General features: G+C 41.3%; 1 protein-coding gene across 15 annotated transcripts in view; it reads right to left on the bottom strand.

The window, feature by feature from the left end:
- ATP2B2 (ATPase plasma membrane Ca2+ transporting 2) overlaps positions 1-22,264 on the bottom strand; it is a 355,474-nt gene that overhangs the window by 205,974 nt on the left and 127,236 nt on the right. For all 15 annotated transcript variants that reach the window (XR_013391957.1, XM_077924827.1, XM_077924825.1 and 12 more), the window contains exon 3: positions 18,339-18,430. The gene's annotated coding sequence lies outside the window, so the exon portion shown is untranslated. The remainder of the gene's footprint in view (positions 1-18,338; positions 18,431-22,264) is intronic.

Here is a 22,264-nt window from a genome sequence, read left to right as displayed (position 1 = left end):
GGTTTGAATCCCTGTGACGGGGTGACCTCCCGTTGCTCGGTCCCAGCTCCTGCCAACCTAGCAGTTCGAAAGCACGTCAAAGTGCAAGTAGATAAATAGGTACCGCTCCAGCGGGAAGGTAAACGACGTTTCCGTGCGCTGCTCTGGTTCGCCAGAAGCAGCTTAGTCATGCTGGCCACATGACCTGGAAGCTATAAAGCGAGATGAGCGCCGCAACCCCAGAGTCGGTCACGACTGGACCTAATGGTCAGGTGTCCCTTTACCTTTACCTTACCTGACTTACACTTCTGCTTCTACTCCTCCAGTTCTCTTCCTGACCTAGTGCAACCATTTGCAGTTAAAAAAAAAATTGTACAGTGCTCAGCACCCAGAGTTTGCTCCAGTTATCTAGTTATCCAACTTGTTTCTGAACACAGGAAGAGCAGTCAAACATGATGCAGCCGTGTAATTCTGAAAAGAACCCTAAAGCTCTTGTCAACCTCAGACCAGTCAGCAATAGTTGGCAGGGTGGGGCAGTGCTGCCTACTTGACCTTCCATCACAGCCATTGCTGTGGTGTACTGAGCACAAGCCAATCTGGCACTCCTGCTGCTGCATTTGCACCAAACCAACCTCACTGCTGCCTTGCCCTCGCAGTATGCCATAGCAATGGCAATGGCCAGAGCTCAGGCAAAGCAATCCCTTAGTTAAGGACACTGGTTTCCTATCCCTGCAGGTGGTTCAAGACTTTGCATGAAGGAGGAGGAGTTTGGACTTGATATCCCATCTTTCATTCTCCTTAAGGAGCCGCAAAGCGGCTAACATTCTCCTTTCCCTTCCTCTGTGAGGTGAGTGGGGCTGAGAGACTTCAGAGAAGTGTGACTAGCCCAAGGTCACCCAGCAGCTGCATGTGGAGGAGCGGGGAAGCAAACCCGGTTCACCAGATTACGAGTCCACCACTCTTAACAACTACACCATGCTGGCTCCCAGGGTTTGGAGGGTGCACCTCTATGGTTGGGAACCAGCATACCTAAAACAGCACCCTTATCAATCTACCCATCGCCTAATATTTGCAACAGAAGCCCTTCTCTGGATTCCCCCGTCATGTGAAGTCAAGAAAGCAGAGAGAGGGCATTCTCTGTTATGGCACCCCAGGCTTGGAACTCTTACCCTGTGGAAACTGGCCCAGTGCCTTCGTTACCTTTTAGGTGCCTATGTTTCTGAGCTTCCAACTGAGCATATAATTTGGCCTTATAATTGACGTCATTGGCTTTATTTGTTCCCCTTGATTGCCATTGCTGTCTTCCAGGCATGGAGGGCACGCATTATAGCCCATGAGATATGGAAAATAAGGGTTTTCAAAAAGCTTTTACCGGCTTAATGGGTTTTAACAGACTTTATTCCAAAAGGAAAACTAAATGTCCAGCACTCTAACAAACCTCTGTGAACTGCTCAAAATTACCTTGTGGAGCTCACAGTTAGGGTTAGAGGAGCCAAGCCTCATGCTGTACTCTATTTCTGAGGCATAATTTTGTAAGTGCACTAAGACATACATGTTGTGCACCCGTTGTGTGCCAGTTACTTTAGGAAACCTGGAGTGTTTCCTAATAATATTCATATAATATTATTCATATAATATGTGTATAATAATGTATATGTTATGTGAGAATTGTATTTTTAGTGGAACCAGCAGTGGATTTACTTATCACTGAGAGGAAGGAGTGAGAAAAGAATTAGAAATCATTCGGGTGGTTAAGGTCAATAATTTCTGAAAATTCCATCCCTACTCACAGTGATTGCCCCAGTTTTAAAAATTCAAGAGAACATTCTGAAATTAAACAATAAAAAACATGTTGGTACTATAACATCATCATCATCATCATCATCATTATTATTATTATTATTATTATTATTATTATTATTATTGAATACTGCCATTCTTCACAGTTATTCAATTTAAACATCTCATTAGAATTTAGGTTTTGCAAGATATTCTTAAAGTCCAGACCTCATTAGGATTTTAGTTCAATGAAATATCTGAAATGATGCTGAGGGTGGGACTCTTCCTCACTGAGAAAGTTATATTTCATGATTATATAATATTAATTGTAGAACAAGGGATTAAAATTCTGTATTGTTCAACAAACAAAAGGACATTAATAATAGTTTTTGACATAGTGGTTGGATTGCCTCATTAAGTTATTATTTTGCTTAACATTTCACTATGATTTCATTCTGGTTGTGCCTAAAAGCTTAGTTAGCTCTCATTGTTCTCTATACAAACATAAATAACTTGCAGATCTGATTATTTAAGGATGCAATCATATAGTCCCTGGGACAGATTATGTCCTGGTTTTTCTTCTGGCATGTCCCAAGAGCCTTATAACATGAGTAAGTAGCCTCGAATGCTTTGATACGAAAGGCTGCAGGGTTTGGGCTGGGCAAGCAATCCGGAGGGAGCCCCAGAAGCCTTGCCATTTTGCCCATAGGGCACCAAACTTGCTACTGCTTTTCCCCATCCCTGCAACAACACCAGCAGCCTGGTTGTAGAGCTCTGCCTCTCTACACGGTTGCTGCTGCTGTACAGACACTGCTCCTCTCAGAATGAATTTTGGGAGCAAAGCCTGCAACGATACTGTACCCTAGCATTCACATGCAAAGAATATCTGAAAGGGGCTATCACTGAACATTTGAAATGCTGTCCTGGCAAAGAACCAGTACAGAGGGCAGCACGCCACTAATAATGACAGTATGAAATATAGCAGCTGGATCACTTGTTAATGGGAATGGAGTACAGCCCAATGTGGGGGGTGGCATTCAGTACTCGATACATATAATCTATTAATGTATATTATACAGCTGACACAGCACTTAAAGGTATTGTGTAGAATAAGTATTATTGATCTCGAGTATTTTACATAAAGGGATGAGGGTGGCACTGTGGGTTAAACCACAGAGCCTAGGACTTGCCGATCAGAAGGTCGGCGGTTCGAATCCCCACAACGGGGTGAGCTCCCGTTGCTCGGTCCCTGCTCCTGCCAACCTAGCAGTTCAAAAGCACATCAAAGTGCAAATAGATAAATCGGTACCGCTCCAGCGGGAAAGTAAACGGCGTTTCCGTGCACTGCTCTGGTTTGCCAGAAGTGGCTTAGTCATGCTGGCCACATGACCCAGAAGCTGTACGCTGGCTCCCTCACACCAGAAGCGAGATGAGCGCCGTAACCCCAGAGTCAGCCACGACTGGACCTAATGGTCAGGGGTCCCTTTACCTTTATTTTGCATTAAATGCTCTATTTTACACCATATATATATATATATATATATATATATATATATATATTTGCTTTCGTAGATTTTCACGGGTATAGGAATGCAGGTTTTGGTGTCCTCGGGTGTCTTCCACACCAGACCCAAACCCAGACCCTCTCCACAGATAAATTACAGACACCATCCAGTAGCCAAACCATGGTGGCACCTCCGGATGCTGCACCCCCCTGCAATCCCTACACAGATCTGGCTGGCACAGGCCACAAAACCACAGCTCGCCCCTATACACGAAGCCAAGCCAGAGCACAACTAAGTGCAGTACAGCCATCTTCTCAGAAAAACTCTTCACAAAGTTCAAGAGGTCAAGACACAAAGGCTTTAGCAACTAATCCACACCTAATGACCCACCTAAGTGGTACTCAGGATATCACTCAAGAAATCACTCAAGATATCCCTCAAGCAATTAAGGAACAAAAGAAGAAAAGACACACTAGCCTGGGAACTTCCTCTCGGCCCAGAACATTGGAGGCTTTACACCACACCTCCTCAACAGTATTTATAGGAACTCAAACACTGAGATCCTGCTCTGTTCCAGTAACAAGAAGCCGAAAGCACCAGCCTGAAGATGACGAGTGAGACCTCGTCGAAACGTCGCCTAGACACCCCAACTTTTACACGGGAAGACACCCGAGGACACCAAAACCTGCATATATATATATATATATATATATATATATACTTGGAAGTTTGGAACATACCACAAATATTGACAGTCTAAAAAATGAATCTACCTATACTGTATGTAAATAAGTGTCTAAATAGAGACTAGGGAAAATACATCATTATAGTATGCCCAGTAAATTTTTAAAAAGTATAGTACCAGCCTGCTCTACCAATGGGCTATAGCTCTAGATCATGGGTAGGCAACCTAAGGCCCAGGGGCAGGATCCGGATGCTCCAGGAATCAGAGTGTTTTTACATGCGTAGAATGTACCCTTTTATTTAAAAATGCATCTCTGGGTTATTTGTGGGGCATAGGAAATCGTTCATTATTTTTTTTCAAAATATAGTCCGGCCCCCCACAAGGTCGGAGGGACAGTGGACCGGCCCTCTGCTGAAAAAGTTTGCTGACCCCTGCTCTAGATGTTTAGAAACATTCAGAAAGATTTGTAGAACATCTCAAACCATTAAGAAGGAGCTGCTAAATAACTGTTGCTTTCTGGTTTTCATGTGTTAAGAATTGAACGTATGACATTTGTGGTACAGAGGTACCTCAGGTTACATACACTTCAGGTTACATACGCTTCAGGTTACAGACTCTGCTAACCCAGAAATAGTCCTTCAGGTTAAGAACTTTGCTTCAGGATGAGAACAGAAATCGGGCTCCGGCGGCACGGCAGCAGCAGGAGGCCCCATTAGCTAAAGTGGTGCATCAGGTTAAGAACAGTTTCAGGTTAAGAACGGACTTCCGGAACTCATGATGAGATCTAGCAGAGACTAGTAAATAACTAGTTCAGGATCAGGTAGACTCCAGCTAAAGAGCACCTTTTGTTTTGGAAGTATTCTGCTCTGTCCCTTCATTACATCCATTGCCTTCCTTATTCTTAATAAATGTTATATAATTGAACAGTTGTGTCTCTGCATTGTTGCCAACTCACAGGATTAGTGTGAACACATCCACCCCAAGCCTAAGCCATTTGAGACACTGGAGTGAGGTTGACAGAGAAAAGCAGGTTGCTCTAATTTCTAGGAGAGACAAGGAGCCAGGTACTAGCTCTCCCTCCCAAGAAAACTGAAAGGGATCTGGCTGCCTTGGAGTACCTTGGAAAACAATTGCATTGACTTCCCAGACTTTAACCCCACCAGGGGGTTGTAAAGGTTTACAGATGGTGCGGTGGAAGCAATTATTGGATAGTTTGGGGGACAACGCGACTGGTTTACCTTACCAGAAAGGGTGTAAGCAGGCCCTACTGACCTTCCCCTTCTGTTTTATACCTTTCTCTATAATGCTAAATGTGTATTATTTCCACCACCTCTCAGCTGTGGTTGAATGAGTGCCCCCCTTTAAAGGATACCAGGAGCAACGTGTCCTCCTCCATGCTTATGTCTTCAGATCAGTAGGAGAGGCCAAAACACAGGGGACTCCACCTTCTCCATTGCAGCCCCTGCTCTTTGAAACACTTTGCTAAGAGAATTTCAGTTGGTTCCCTGCTTCCCTGTATTTAGGTGTGGCGCTAAATGCAGCACTTGCAACCACATTGTAATTAAGGGGGGGGGGGACACCAATTTTTGCGGCAATTTTTTAATGGGACCACACTGCAAGGGAAAGTTTAACTATTTCTTCTCCCACCACAATCTTGTTAAAAATACACACACACACACAAAGACATGGCAGGGTTAGGAGGCAGGGAAGCTTCAGTTGTGACAGATGGGAGTTTTTTCTAACTGCAGCACTATAGGGAGGGTATAGAATCATAGAGTTGTAGAGTTGGGAGGGACTCTGAGGGTCATCCAGTCCCTTTTTGTAAAGGTTGGGGGGGGGAGAGAAAAAGATAACCCCAACCTCCCTATGTGCTGCAGTCCCAGTAGAAATAATCATAGAATCATAGCGTTGGAATAGACCACAAGGGCCATCGAGTCCAACCCCCTGCCAAGCAGGAAACACCATCAGAGCACTCCTGACATATGGTTGTCAAGCCTCTGCTTAAAGACCTCCAAGGAAGGAGACTCCACCATCATCCCAGCCATGCCTGTAATTAAAAGAAGGAAACCCACCTGCAGGATTGCAAGCAACACAATTATTCCCCCCTCCCCCCCCCCAAAAAAACCACTTTAAGGCTTTTGTGGTCTTGGCTGTTTTACTTGAGTATTGAGAAGATTGTTTTTTATGCTTTTGTGGTTGTTTATATTTGTTCTTGCATTGTTATTTTGTACGTATTTTGTCCTATTTTATTGCAAGCTGAATTACCTTTTTGGTTAGGAAGTGAGATATAATTGTAAGTCTCAAAGAAATATGGTACAATAAGATCGTGTTTGTTAATCATGTCTATTACAGTTTTCAGCAAATGATTATTTGATCATTAAGCATATCTATAAACATAGTAATTAGGTTTGAAAAATACTCCCCCCCCCCAGCAGCTAGGGGAAAAAAACAAAATTCCCCTTCCTAACCAGGGTGAATAATATCAGTTGCAAACATTGCAGGTGGAGGGAATAAACCTTCTTTCATGGACGGTGACTGTGAGAGCTGTTGGTATCAAATACTGGAACCCTTTATCACAGCAGGAAGATTGTACTGCAGACCAACACATCGCCTATTGGCTTTATTTCTGTGCACTAGTTCTTTGGAACAATTCATCCCTTCAGCAATTGGTCATATTGCTGAGATTATACAGTGGCCACTAATGCATCTCTCTACATGATGTGATCAAGCGTTACACTTAAAGCTGAAGTGAGAGTAAAGTTTCACGCTGCCCTCACTAAACGGCCCTGCAATTATCTCCATTTCCATGCACTACTTTTCAAATTAGAATTGTTCTAGTGTGGAGCACAGTACGTGGACAGTGGTCACCTATTTTTCTAGCACACAACCCAGATGTGCTGGGGAAACTTCCCCATAAGCTGCTGTTTATACACTAAGGCTAGAACCAATTGTGAACCATTTCACAAACTACAAGAAAAACCCAGATATTTTTTATTGTGGTTGCCATCAGGATGAGTAATGACTTTGTTACAATGAAAAAGAACAAAATTCAACCAATATTAAGCGTTGTTAAGTCCTGTTCTTATCTACTGAAGAGTTAAGCACACACTCTCATTGAAACCATTGCTTGTTTTGTTTGGATCTGATTGCATTTGTTGCCAAGGATACAACCTTTAAATTAGGGTAGTGTCCTTAATTTTTGGAGCTCAGTGCCATCAATATGATAGTGGCTCAAGGGTCAGGGCAGCCCCAGTGTTGCCACTCCCCTGCCTCATTCCAGCCCCATTCTGATGAGCTACAGTGATGCCCAGGAGTGCTAACTTGAACAAAACATTGGGGAGGGAGGTATGACCCGCCCCACATAATAGATCACATGACACAGTGCACTCATACCATTTGAATGGCAATGTCCATCAACTTTGGGGAGGCCTGGCCCCCTCAAATATTTTATGGGGGGGGCTAAAGCTCCCACAGCTCCTAGGAGTTTGCTTCTATGGTGACGCCAGGGTTAGGGGGGTGCTTTCCATGGCTCTGCCACACCACCCAGGCCACTACAACATGCTGAAATCAGTTCTATTTTTTTCTGGACACTGGAATCAGGTGAGGCTGTGTGAGTTCTGGATAACAACAACAACAATTTATTATTTATACCCCACCCACCTAGCTGGGTTTCCCCTGCCACTCCGGGCAGCTTCCAACAAAATATTAAAAATACATTAAAACATCAGTCATTAAAAACTTCCCTAAACCGGGCTGCCTTCAGATGTCTTCTAAAGTGCTTGGATGCTGCGGTGGGCTGGATGAGGTACAATAAGCTGAGACAGAATCCTGACAAGACAGAGACCTTGTGGGTCTGGGAATTAGGTGCCAATCCTGGGTTTGGTCGTGCATGCAATCCCTTTGGAAGAGCAGGTTCATAGTCTGTGGATGCTCAGAGATCCATCACTGTCACTGGGGGTGCAAGGTGCCTTGCTTGCCAGGAGTGCCTTTTACAAGCGTCCACTTCTTCTCAGGCTACAGTAGTTCCTGGAAAGGAATAGCCTAGCCACTACACTCCCAGAAAGTACTCCCAGAAAGTATTCTGTACTCCCAGAAAGTATTTTAATGGGCTGCCCTTGAAAATGGTCCCAAAGCTTCAGCTGCCCAGTTGTTGAGCAGTTATCAAGACCATATAACAATTGTCCTGTCAAGGTGCTTCTAATAGTATATTAACTCAAGGTGCTTCTAATAGCATATTAAGTTCTAAACAACTTGGACCTAAACAGCCCAGAGTTGAGACATGCAGGGGAGGTCCTCGTGGTAGTCATGCCATTGTGGTGACCTATAAAAGGGCCTTCTCTGCTGTAGCACCATGACTGTGGAATGCCCTCCCCTCAGATACTGTATTGAGTTTTTCTTGTCAGTTGCAAATACATCTGTTTTCTCATATGGTTGGCTGCTTTATTGCTGTATTATCCCTGTTCTGGTTTTGTATTTCATCTACCCTGACACATATTGTTGGATTGTTTTATGTTTTACTCTACTCTATTGTACCCAGCCTTGGGCTTGTTATCAAGGAAGGGTAGACTAAAAGCACATTTAAACAAACAAAAGTATTTTGTTTGCTAACTAAATATATGATAAATATTATAGTACTACAATACTAAATAAATAATAGTATTGTATACTTAAATGTAACTCCAATGGCCAAAACACTCTAAGCAGGTTTTTTATTATATCCCACCCCCCAGATTCTGCTCTTTTATGAATGCTAAAACAGTGTGTAAGCTAAAATAATTTCCATCCTGTGTTGGCTGTATATGAAAGTAGTTTCTCGGTGTTATTGACTATTTTCTGTTTTGTTATTCTTGAGAAGATGCAGCACACTCCTGTTTTGTCATTTTCCATGCTGTGTTGTGAATTTTATTTTTTTAACATTTGCATTTATAGATTTATTTCTTTGTTGGATGTCTTCCCAAGTTGTGTGAACCCAGGAACAAAACATTCATTAAGTCCCCTCTCTTTTATGTATATTACCATATTACCCTTGAATTGGAGGTACCTGCTGCACTCCAGTACCTGAGGAAATACATCACCTAGTGAAGCCAAGTTAGTATCTCTTAGTAGAATGGATGAGGTTTGGTGAGTAAAGCAACAATGTAAGTTGCTACGGAAATCTTATGGGTCATATAGGAAATATAAACAAACACAGTAGTCATTACTTCCTTGTGACTGTTATTATACTGGCAACTGAAGCACAGAAAACACAAAGCTGGTGTCACTCACAGTGTTCTTGAACAGAGAGATTTTTAAATAGTGTATTTAGTTTTCAGTTGCTTAGTCAATAAACAGATGATCTAACAAATGGTGCCAGTAGTATAATTGTCAACGTTAAAGGTCATTTTTTCACTTTCAATATCCTTACTGTTGCTGTCAGATCCAGATTCCAAAGCAGCTATGGTCATTCTTTTTAGCTGGAGACACTGACAGAATCAATGGTGAGGGCCACCAAGTTTCTGCACAGCTAGAATTCACCAGCAGGTTGGGTTCTGTTTTTTACTTTATTTGTTACTTTGGGTCATATCATTTAAAATGGTTCCCTATCCTTTCTATGTATGTCTTCGACATTAGCCTCGACTCTATCAGTTTTGGAACAACTGCATAATGCAGTAATGTTAAATATTGCAAGCCATCCTGAGTGATATGTTTTCATAAACAGAAAACAAATATGGACGATGTTTTTGCAAATAACAAATATTAAATTTGAACTTGAAATTTTAAATCAAGGTCTTGAAAGATGAGCAAACCTTCCCCAATCAATTCATCAAGACAATACCCTAAGAAACAGAGGCGATGTGTTGGCCTTTTTTCCTTGTTAGTATTAGTATCTTATTAACCCTACAGATACCCTTTAAAGGGCATCACAATTCAACAATGGAAAGGACCACTGCTGCTACACTGCAGTCGCTGTACAGCAACTGCAATTACTGAAGCTGCTGGGCATCAGGAACACTATCCCTGTGACCTGATATTCAAAAGCATTTGTTGGTTAATGAGGTACTAAAGAGGCAATCTGAAAGGAACCTAGTAAAACATCCATTTTGCTAGGCACCAATCTAAACACAGAAAATAGGAAAGAATAGGTATTCTTCCAGTGAGAAGAGTGAAATCATAATCTCTCACTTTCTCTGTCTCTACCTTCTTTTTTACAGCAGTCTTTTTTAACCTTCCTGCAGCATACTGAAAAGCATACCAAAAGAAAAATTATTCCATTTTTTACATTTTGTATCTCCCCACTCCTCACTTTTACCATTTCAGAAAAGCAGGTATAGAATGATTAATAGTAGTTAGGCTGCTTTCAGATTGCTGCAATTTTGCAGTCAGGATTCAGCTGCATACCAGCAAATTCAGGTTGTGCAATTAAAGTGGATTTGGTGCTCTTCTGTAACAAACCCGCTTCCAGAAAGCTCCTGAACTTTTTGAAGTAAGGAAAGTGACAGGGAAATGGATGGAAATGTGTGAGATAACCATGGCTGGGAATGATGTTGTATAACCTCACAAATCAGAACAAATGCTCCATCAACCATGGACACTGTATGACTTCCTCACAAACCTTCTGCAAACCAGGCAGGATGCACTTTCAATAAACAGGTCATCGGGAAATGACTTTGGAACTCCTGCCCATTCAGGTTTTAATGGAGACTAACCTAACCCCCAGTCTGTGCTGCTGGAGAGTATTAGGATAATGTGGAGGATAATCTTCCACTGCTGTGAAGGCACCTTCTGCATCCAGAAGCATGGAAAGCAACCTCCAGCAGTCTTCCTCATAGCAATAGCCTGTGTAAAAGCTGTGAAGAGGGGCAGGTACAAGTAAGAAATCAGTGGCTTGGGAGATGTTGAATCCAAAGCCCCAGGGACCCCTGAGAGGCACGGCCTTAGTTATTGGGGGCCATTCAGAATGTTTCCTTGCAAGGCCCAGCAAGTCAAGCAACTTCTAGGTAGACAGGCCAACCAAGTTCAACCAAAGCAGCGTTTTGACTACTTGTCAGATCCTGGAGGTTTCACATGCACAGAAGCAGAGAACTGGAGCTCTCCTTGATGTTGTCTACACAGGTTAAGTCTCTAGATAAGGCTTCCTCAACCTCAGCCCTCCAAATGTTTTTGGCCTACAATTCTCATGATCCCTAGCTAGCAGGACCAGTGGTCAGGGATGATGGGAATTGTAGTCTCAAAACATCTTGAGGGCCAAGGCTGAGGAAGCCTGCTCTAGATGGTATAGGTATAGAAATCCCAATTAACTAATCTGAATTTGGGGTAAGTTCATTGTAAGTGAAGTTAAAGGAGCATAGGTGATCAATGAGATCAAATTCTAATTCTCATTCCAAACTAGCAATATGTGATGACATCTTAACACAGTTGCCTCAGCTTATTTTCCTTTATACAGATCCAAGAGCTATAAAAACACGGTTAAATAAGCAGCAGTATATAATGCGAGTATACAAACAAAAAATAAATGTGCAAAAATTAAAAGAGCAACTACATAACACAGAAAAATGTGTGCAGCAGTTGCTTCAGAAACATGTAAACAACTGCACAGCAGTAAACACAATATTGGTAAGTGTTAAATCAATATAAAAACATTCATATTAAACCTATCAAGATCTGATCTTTTCCAGATGGAAATATTTCTTAATAGCTAATGGGATTAAAAACACCACATTTCATCTTCAGAATTATTCATTCATACTTCAGCGTCTGTCTCGCATAATTAGCACACTATTCTTTCCCCAACTGCAGAAAATAAAGAGCCCGCCTTCTCTATACTAAGTGTGGCTGAATTCTTCCAACATTACTGTACTGAAAATCAGCTATACATCCTATACTGAGGAGTAGATGCTGAGCATCAGGTGATATTAGGACTGACTATGGGAGTTGGCAATAAAGCATGTCTTCAAAAGAAAATGAAAGAAAGAAAGAAAGAAAGAAAGAAAGAAAGAAAGAAAGAAAGAAAGAAAGAAAGAAAAAATGCATTTATGTTTTTATTGCTCTATTCCCACACAGGGAGAACCGTTGGTTATACAGCCATCCAATGTGGCAGAAGGAGAGCAATTAAACATTGCGTATAGCACAGCCAATATTTAGAAACAGTTAATATGCCCAAATAGCTATCATAACCCTTAGAAAAGTCAAAAGAGCAACTTTTGTTCCGAGTACATCATATTTGTCTTCCTGAACCATACACGTTTCCAGGACCACAGAGTGTGTAGAAAGCACACAATTTTTGGGCCCTAGAGTCCTAATCTTACAATTACATCTACAGAACTAGGCATATATAGGGTGAGGTCCAATCAGTCCACCACGCACTGATGCTCCAGTAGATGTATCCCCAAAAGAGGAAGTGGGGAAGTGACTTTTGCTGATGTCCTCTTTCCCCTACACCTATCCAGAAATCTGTTCTGCATAGTTGGGGTCCCTCAAAACAGATTATTGGGGTGCTGGGGGTTGCAGGGAGGGGAATCCACAAAAAAATCTCTTTTCCTCTTCCCTTAGCAGGTGTCTCCCACTAGATCAAAATGTCTCCAGTGTCATTCTAGATTGATTTGAGGGTTTTTGTTGTTGTTTGCTCCATTAGTTTTAGAATAAGAATAAGAAGTCTCTCTCAAGGTGAGGCAAAGCCACTATACTAGTTAATTTTCTGGCAGGCAGGTCACTGTTGCTTATCGAGAAGGGGGAATGGCGGGCAGGAGAGCACTTAAATGCACTGCAAAATAAGGATGGATCAGTGCATTTCTGGTCCATTTCAGTTTTCACATACCAAAATCCATTCCATACTTTTAAATAAGAAAATTGGCATGAAATTTAAATAGTATGTAAATGTGTATCTGGTATCTAGTTGAAAATATTTTGATCCAAATATTTGAAGAAAAGGAGGGAAAATACATATATTCTTTGCATCATACACAGAAGCACAATGCCATTTCAAGGGATTCTTTCACCCTATGCCACTATGTGTGCTCTACCTTTGATTGTGTTTGCCTTTTAACAACACAGTCAAGGGCAAAGAGAAAAGTCATTTCATATTTTACAGGGTAACCCAAATCAAGATCTGACACATCCTTTTTACACAATGACAATTCACACTGAAAAACCACGTACTCTATTCAGAAACCACCTCCTGCACTGTATTTATATTTGCTTCTCAGGTGTGGAACCTTTTCAACACAGTATTAACATTTCCTTTAAAGTACTTCCTTGTTTTCTCCTTGAATAAGGGCATCATGAGAATATTGGCTAGCAGTGAAATTTCAGTACTAGTGTTTCGATTTCTTTGATAATGAAAACTTAATTGCACTGTTTTATCGCCAGGTGCTTGTATAATAAGAATAGCTTCCCTCTTTTGTAAGGCATGTTGCATCTCATATTGCTCTTCCTTGGCAAACCTGGAGCCATAGGTGGCTCAAACTGTTTTGCTATCCCCAGCCAGAAATTAATTTTGCTTCCTTTTCAATGAGACAATAGGGTCCAAGGCTGGGAAATAATTTGGCTTTCTCCACTTAAAGGTTTTCCCAATTATGCTTTGCTTGTTTTATTTATTTCAGAAATTTACATACCACTTAACACTGCAGTCTCTAATATGGACTTTGGAATTCTTATGGGTCAACACAGCTACCATTACATGGGGGTCAGTAATAATAACCCTTGAATGCCTATATGTATTTCTGTACTGGCTTATATGGGCAAAGATGGAAAGATTTATTATTGTTTAATATTGGAAGAATGGTTTGTTGAAGTTATTGGAGGCAAAGTTGATATGCTTGATTAGACAAAAAACATTGCTGACATTTATTAATGATAATAATTAGAGAATTCGTTTTGGACTTTTTGTGTGAAATGGAAAGTGAATGAATCTGAGACATTTTTGGTCTGAAAACTGGGGAAATATTGCTTGACAGAAATTAGAATATCCAAGAGTGAATGTTTTTAATAATTTCCTTTATGTAACTGACAGAAAATTGGAAGTCCTGTTTATTTTTCTTCTTTCTTTTCTTTCTATTTTCTTTAATTTTTATTTGGTATCCTCTGGTCTGTTACCAGGGTCCATGGATTACACACACATGAAGGTAGTGGATAGTTGGCAGAAGGACCTTGAATGAAAAGCAGGGAAGCAAAGATCTCCCAGGGCGAGAGACTGGGAGAAGAAAGGAAAGCTCCCAGGTGAGAGCTGGGAGGATCCACCACTTTCTGTGTGTGACAAGGGTTAAGAGCTACATTTGAGAAAGGACTTTTTTCGTTCCATTTTGTTTCTGCTTAGACTCGTTTCTTTGATCTTATTGTATTATGAAAAAGCTTTAATAAGATCTTATGAAATAAAGGACTGCAGACTTTGGCTCATGGTGAGCAAAAGGCAAACATGTGTACAGTACAGGTGAAAGAAGAAGAAGAAGAGTTTGGATTTGATATCCCGCTTTATCACTACCCTAAGGAGTCTCAAAGCGGCTAACAATCTCCTTTCCCTTCCTCCCCCACAAGAAACACTCTGTGAGGTGAGTGGGGCTGAGAGACTTCAGAGAAGTGTGACTGGCCCAAGGTCACCCAGCAGCTGCATGTGGAGGAGCGGGGAAGCGAACCCGGTTCACCAGATTACGAGTCCACCGCTCTTAACCACTACACCACACTGGCGCTCTGAATAACACTATGATTATATTGATATATTAATGCAAAAAGAAGGAAGTCGTTCTGAACCACTTCCTTCTTTATGGTTCAGGAAATTTCATAAACCCACCTAAGAATAAAAACAAATTAGTTGCCAACATGCAGCTGCACATTTAATACTAAGGTAGCTTTGACTTGTGTGCACAATCTCCCCACCCCCATTTCTGTCCTTTCTGCAGCACCTTGGGCAGCATCTCTGGATGGAATAGGGAGAGATGCCTCTGCCTTCTACCAGCTTGCTACTTTATTTGCTATGATTTGTTCTCTGTAACACAAAATATGAAGGCAAATACTAAGGTGAGCAGTGTATTCATTCTATTTGGCCGGGATATTAAGGCAAAGGGAGGCAGGAAGAAGCAAGGGAAGGAGGGCTGAGAGATGAAAGGCATGTGGACAGAAACAGCAGAGATGAGCCCATTAACTCAACCACTATACAAGATGTGCTGTTGTCCAGTAGCCTGCAGGAAGCAGAGGATGGCTGAGGATGAACTGGGAGGGGGGTGGAACAGATATGTAGGGGTTCCATCTGCTTTCCTTGTTCCTCTGGTTTATGCATGTGGTGAAAGTGTTGATGCCTTAGGGGGGGAAAGTTGTTCTGTGGGACTACTGCAGAAAGTAAATGAGGATTGCTCCAATATGCTTGGGAGCCCAACTGAGGACAGAAGCTCTCATCTGGCTTATGCAATTATGGAGCAGGAATGCATCTTGTCTCCTGACATGTAGCTCCACAGAGCTGAGGCATATGGTACTTTGTAAAAAGCGGGACAATCTCTCAGATGCAAACACAACTGAATTTCAGGGGGGGGGTCACAGAGGCATGCTCAATCACACTACCACAATTAGAAAAAAAGAACAAGTTAAAATGAGTTGCAATATTCGGAACCTAAGACCGTAAGTAAGTGCCCTGCACCAAGTCACATTACATGATCACAGCTAGCCAACAATTACTCCATTCTGCAATAGATGCAATTATATGCATAGCCAACGTGGTTTTAATAGACAGTGACGGGTGGGGAGTTGTAGTTAGTCGCATATACCAAGGTGCGTGTCATTGATTTTGTTTTCATTTCAGTACTAGCTCAAGATGGATTGACAGGAAAAAGCCTTTTCTGTTGTGAATCACACATCTCCTACAAGAAAGCTGCTGTTTCCCTGAGGCTTTCAGAGTAATAGCAAGGTGAACAGTTCCACAGCAATGAGGCTCAAAAAGAAAGTAAGTGACACCTAGCTGTGGTGTGGAAATGGCAATCATGTCAAAAAAAATCAGATGAACAATGTGGGATGGAAGAAAAACAGGCTATACAAATGCAGGCATGGACACAATCTGGAATCTGGAAGCGCTGCTGTATTGTGGTAATCCATATATTTTAATAGCTAACGAATGTGAAGTTTGATGACTTCTACCAATATTGAAATGAGATGACATGGCATAGCCTTCCCTTGTCATTATAGGCTGCCCTACTGCAAGGTTCAAACTCTGGCAACAGTTGCTGGCTCTATTAGCTTTTTACTATTTGAAAAATAATACAATGTCCTATATGAGTGAAGCACAGACATCTGGCAAATCTAATTTTACTTTGCATTGCAGAGATTAGGCAAGTCTAGAGAAGCAAAATAAACACATCATTTCACAGTGCAATAATTTTTTGTGCGTGGGTTTTCGGTCAACGTAGCCAGCATCCTAAACAGCGGGTTTCCCCAGGGAAAGTGGTGGGACAAAAGAGAAACCTCTATGACCTGTACCAAGAGTTTATGGTACAGAGCTCAACCAGAAGTGTGGATGAACTCTGTATGTGACTATTGCAAAGATCTATAGGATCAGGATTTCAGTGTGTTTTAATCTTCCAAAGACAGGCATTTAAATGTCTGATTACTTAAGTATTAGAAAGAACTCACTTTCAAGAACACATTAAAACATGGCTAAGGATATTTGAAAGATCACATTTTTGTCTCTCTTCAATTTACACCACACACCAAAATACAAATTAGTGTAATATTAATTGATTAATGCAGTGCAATAGGAATGATTGAGTAAGTGGCCATACTTATGATGCACTGAATTAATAATTATAATAAAATGGTTGACATAGACCATATGAAAATGCCTTCTGTTTTAAATTGATAAGATATAGGCCATTATCTAGACACATAAAATTTGGGAACTGCGGCTAGCTATAGAATTTAAAAGGAACTTATGGGAGATATAAAAATGCATCATACTGTCCTCTATGCAAGTAAATATTAAACCTTAAGTGCCTCTGCAATAAGGACTATGGAGAAATAATTACCATTCTTGTGTGTCATCCATGGGAGTTCACTGTCAATGTAATACCCAGTAAGTAACACTCCTACTTATCCCACTTTTTGAAAACCTGAATTCTTGATGATCCTCTGTCATTTCAGTCAATAAGACTATATTTTTACTTTAATAGCTAAGGGCATGCAATTCAAGTAATACACTTACTCTAATGAAATATGATTTAAATCATTGTGAGTTGGTTTGAGAATTGCAGGTAATGTGGTCATTTAGCTCACGTTGTGGAAAGTAACAGTGCATCACCAGAACACAATACACATTTCCATGTAAAATAACATTTAGATAATCTCTGCATCTTATATGAATGAGTAAGACTCAAATGCACATACAAAATACTTTGAAAATGAGCTTGATTGTGTAATGCAAATAATCTAAATTCTGTTCGGGGAGGGGGTGCAATCAGAATACCAGAAAATGATTCCTGCCATGAAGGATACTGCAGATAGATCAACTACTAATTTTATATTCCCTTGAATAATTCACTATCAATGCAATTCTAGTATCAAGTGTTAAAATGTGCTTCTTTTATAACATGGTCCTGTGCATGTATATTGAAAAGTGCCACTGAGTTCATTGAAGCTTTCTTGCTGCAATCCCATGATCTGGGAGTAAGCCTCACTGAATTAAATGTGACTTTCTTATGAATTAATATGTGCTGTTAAGCTGCAAAAAATCCTATATCTACTTTTCTAGGAATAAGCCAAGGAAAGGCAAGTGACTTACTTCTGAGTAGACATGTATAGGATGGCACTATTAGTTTCTAACTGAACATCCATATAGCCCTACAGTGTCAGTCTTTTCATAATATAGAACAGAACGGCATTCTCAGAAAGAGGGAGATTCTTAGCCGGATTCAGTCAAAAGGTCCCACTAATGTAAACACATGCAAGGACATCCACTAGCACAAAGGGGGCTTTCCCCACTCCTATCCCCATATGCCTCCTTATTGGTTTGGGGTGGGGTTCGAAGAATCTCCAGAAGAGCACACAGGGTGAGATAAAGTGGGCCACTCCATTTGGCAAGCTGAAATTCTCGTGAATCGGTCTCCCTGGGGAGGTTGCGAACTCTCCTTCCTTGGAGGTTTTTAAGCAGAGGTTGGATGGCCATCTGTCATGGATGCTTTAGCTGAGATTCCTGCATTGCAGGGGGCTGGACTAGATGGCCCTCAAGGTCTCTTCCAACTCTACAATTCTAAGTTTATGGAACAATTGCCACACTGCTGTGTTACCTTCCTCCCAAATATTTTCAGGATTATAGTGAACCAACCATTTTCATTTGCCTGACTGGTTTCTTTTCGCTAGCAATGAAACTTGATTATTTAAGCTTAATAGATAAGCTAAAGATTATTTAGAATGCTTTGAGAACATCTTACAAAACTCACAGTGCTGATTTATCCTTAGAAATGAGTTGATAAACTGGAACTGGAGTCACATCACCAGCCTCTTCTAGGGTTAATCAATCTTGATGTCGCAACTGGGGGGAGAGGAAAAAAACACAACAGAAAGATTCAAGATGACAAGCTATAAAGGACACAAGTGAAGTAGGAGAATAGCAGCAGACTACAATACTGCGATATCTGATTGGAATTTATAAGATTCTGACAATATATGTATGGTTATAGATATAAGTTCATGAAGGGTTCTCCTAATGTCTCAGTTTTCCTTACATGCAAGAAAATGTTCAGTCTTGCCCACTGAACATTGTATAATCTCACAGAGCTTTTATAGCAGGTATGCTGCCTAAGACATTTAAGCCTTCCCTCTTATTAAAAATAAATAAATGAATTTCACATGTAAAAATCAGTTTTTGCTTAATCTCACCAGATGGTAATGCCATCATCTAGAATGTGCATTTGATTTCACTCCCACATTGTTTTGCATTAATATTTACACATGACATAAACAGCCTGAAAAGAGGCTAAAACATTTTGGATGTTATAGGAGATGCGGGTCTTCCATCAAATAACAGTGCTGAGTCTCCTCCTCCTCTTTGCTGGTAGTGATGCAGAACATCTGACTTGATGCCACCATTTCACTGGCTCTAGTTTCAGGTCCATTTCAGTCTCATATCTGAAGCATCAAACCTGCTTGCAAAGTTAGTATAGGGCATTTCACACTTATCCTGTCCCAAGCAATAGGATATTCAGCCTGCTGGTTCTCTTTCAGAAATCTGATAGAATTATAGAATGATCTTACAGGTGAAGATTTATAGGCCCAGTTTGCACACAACACTTCAATAATGTGTGGCCTGCAAGTACCACTGCTAAAATGTTTATTAGTTGCTTCACCCCCTGCTCCCTCCTTTCCCCTGCAGCAGAAGAAACAAACTAGAGGCTGGCATGCCATTGCAGCAAGTCAGTACTCATGCTTTGTTTCCCCCCCACTAGCAGCTGGTGGGGGGCTCATAGCTTCCCAATGCAGTGTGCGGTGCAACAGTGCCCTACCCCGTGCCGCCTCACTGGCTGTCACTGTTTCTCTCCTAAACAAACCATGATGGCAAGCCAAGAACAAAGGGGAGCATGTAACAGGAAGAGAGCCACTGCCGACTTCTCTGACACACTGAAGGAGTGGGTCAGGAACACCCCAGGGACTTTTGAGCAGCCTGCCCCCAACACATTGCTCATTCGCTTTAAAGCATTATTTAATTCAAACTGTGACTTAAAACGATGTGCAATGTTGTTTTATTTCCTGATTTGTGTGCCATTTTTAAAGGGGTAACTGCCCCTTCAAAGCCGTGTATAAAATTTCAGGAGAAATCATCAGCATCCAGTTAATGCCCCCTTAAATTTTCAACAGCACCAGTTAAAACTTGAGTTGTGATTAAGAAAATGAGCAGCAATTAATAAATAATAATAATCCAGATCAAAATATGTTTTACTGATTGGGCAAGTACTGCTGGGGAACAGAAGCACATGCACAAAACAGTACTGGGTTACACTCTCTGGGCCAGTGCCATGTTCTATGCAGCAGCACCCAGCCAAAGCTCTTCCGTGTGATGCTGTACACTTTAATTCAGACACATTCTAATCAAAGTGTCCAACAATCTCTCTGAGGAGTCTACTTTACATCAGAAATGGAAGTGGGGGAAAAGGTGAGGACAATGTCTTATCCTATCTTCAGTCCGCTCTTGGAAAGTACAGCATGCAAGACACTTCTGTGCTTGGGGTGCCATTGCTTGCAGAAAGATTTTCATTCATTTTCATTTAGTTAGCATTTTTATTTTCTAGGTTTACTTAGTCTAGCCTGATTGATCTAATCTTCATTCTCAGTGAGTCTAAGAATTTCATTTCACGTTTGAAATAAGAAGCCCTGGAGCATGGCAATGACATCATCATATACCAGGGTGCTGTGCTATTCATGTTGCGAACAAAGCCCAAGATAGAAACAAAGCCCCTGTTGTGTGTTCATCCAGACTGCAATTTTCCATAGATCAGTTGTTGGCTCTTTTGAGCATATGGTGGAGGGAGTAAACATTCACTAGAAAGTATAGATTTAAAATGGCCTCAGATAAACATGGTCCCATCAACAAGGAGAAAGGATTCATTTTATTACTAGGTTTTAGTGTTCTAGTATTGTTATGAGTTTGTTGGTACAAGACGCTTCTAAATTCCTGAACCCAGTAAAATTCTAAATTCCTGAACCCCTGGATCCAGCAATTGTTAAAATATAAGCCAGGCCAGCTTCCTCATGAGGTAATTGCATGGAAGATGAGTCAACAATGAAAAGGTAATGAGCTGTTAAGAATGCCAAGGAGAGGAGACTCTGTGCCAGACAGAAAATGGGTGGGGCTCCTCCTCCAACTTGGAGATAAAAGACAAAGTCAGAGTTTGATTTAGAGTTTTGGGGTTGGCCATGATGTGACCTGGGGGGGGGGGGCAGGCTGCTGGCTGTTAAAGGCAAAAGCTGGATAGAGGGTCAGAGAATGGTGGTTGATTTCTGGTTGAATCCAAGACTGCGGCCAATGGAGAAGCAAGACCCTCTTGGGGTGTTGATGCTGTGAACCCCTCCATTGTAGCCTCAGGTTGTATATATGTGTAAATAAACCATATATCATAAAGGCACCACGGTCTCTGCTGTGCCTCATTCCCAAAAGAAAATACAGACCCTAGGTGGAACTCCTGGAAAGTCACGCTGCTTAAAGATCAGGGTCACGCAACAGTGTCTTGTTTTGGGAAATTTTATTTAACAGATTTACTTCTCCAAAAATACAATATGCTAAAGGCAGAACAGAGAAAACTAAATCACACTAAATCAGATTGCTCAGTATGTTCCACGGACTATTCCTGTCATTTGCATATTGCATTATAAAATGCATCAAGTTTAAAAAGGAATTTAAATCAAACTTTCATTGCCAAAGCACACCACAAGGTGGCAAGATTGTAAAAATAAAGATTAAATAAAGATTAGAAGCACATTCAAGTAATGGCATTCAGAGTGACATTTGAATTTTAAATTATTACAACATCCTTTGCCTTTGCATTAGTTTAAAATGCATGCAGCCATCACTGCCCCCATGCTTACAGTAGATGTTCTTTTTTTCCAAACTCATCTAACCCCACATCATAATCTAAGAACGATAACACTGACCTACTTTACAGGGCTGTAAGAATTACCAAGATAATTGTGTATAGTGTTTAAAGCACTATGCGCTGGATGCAGCTGAGCCAGTGCAATGAGTCCTGCTAATGCAACAGGGCTTTCCCCCTCCCCTCCCCCTGTGCACCCCAAGTCCCCCCAAATTGGCTCTGCGGGCTCTGGAGAACCCCAAAAATAATGTGTGGGAAGAAGAGAGAGGAGATCACCAATGGCTTCAAGTTACAAGAAAGGAGATTCCGACTAAACATCAGAAAGAACTTTCTGACAGTAAGAGCTGTTCGGCAGTAGGACAGACTCCCTCAGGAGATTGTGGGCTCTCCTTCCTTGGAGGGTTTTAAGCAGAGGTTGGCTGGTCATGGATGCCTTAGCTGAGATTCCTGCATTGCAGGGGGTTAGACTAGATGACCCTTGGGGGTCACTCCCAACGCTACAATTCTATTATCATTCCACTGTGCAAACTGAAATGCTTCACATGGTGGAACAACTGAAAGAGAGTGGCACTCCTTATCTATGTTTCAAAGACCTGCAACATTTGTGTAGATTGTATTTTCAACTTGCAACCTTACAACTGCTGGATAAGGATATTTGAACTAATGGAATACTGTACATAAATATGCTGCTGCAGTGGGTATACCAAATTAAAGTGCAGAATGGTATTGTGATTCTGTTGTGCTAGTGATTATTCCACTGTAACCACTACAGCAGAAATAAT

The sequence above is a fragment of the Podarcis muralis genome, chromosome 2 (genome assembly GCF_964188315.1).
Source record: "Podarcis muralis chromosome 2, rPodMur119.hap1.1, whole genome shotgun sequence".
In the NCBI taxonomy this organism is placed as follows: domain Eukaryota; kingdom Metazoa; phylum Chordata; class Lepidosauria; order Squamata; family Lacertidae; genus Podarcis; species Podarcis muralis.
Note: the sequence above shows the minus strand (reverse complement) of the source record. Positions and strands in the feature narration are given on the sequence as shown.